The sequence below is a fragment of the Eimeria mitis genome, genomic scaffold, assembly GCF_000499745.2.
Source record: "Eimeria mitis Houghton genomic scaffold, Emh_scaff3592, whole genome shotgun sequence".
Lineage (NCBI taxonomy): Eukaryota > Apicomplexa > Conoidasida > Eucoccidiorida > Eimeriidae > Eimeria > Eimeria mitis.
Genome location: NW_013571937.1, coordinates 2,765 through 2,974, shown reverse-complemented (window position 1 = coordinate 2,974; position 210 = coordinate 2,765). Strand labels below are relative to the sequence as shown.

The 210-nt window shown below is 57.1% G+C and overlaps 1 protein-coding gene across 1 annotated transcript in view; it reads left to right on the top strand.

The window, feature by feature from the left end:
* EMH_0067600 (uncharacterized protein) overlaps positions 1-210 on the top strand; it is a gene marked incomplete at both ends in the record, with an annotated part of 2,698 nt that overhangs the window by 812 nt on the left and 1,676 nt on the right. The gene's annotated exons all lie outside the window — the stretch shown is intronic.

The following is a 210-nucleotide window of genomic DNA, read 5'->3' as shown; positions in this document are numbered from 1 at the left end:
ACACAGACTCAACGTCAGCCTGCACAATGCATGCATGCATATGCTGCTGCTGCTGCTGCTGCTGCTGCTGTTGGTGCCGGTGATGGTGCTGCTGTTGGTGCCGGTGCTGCTGCTGCTGATGCTGTTTCTGCTGCTGCTCTTGCTGATGCTGCTGCTGCTGTTGTTGGTGGTGCTGGTGTTTCTGGTGCTGCTGTGTGCTGCTGTTGCTGA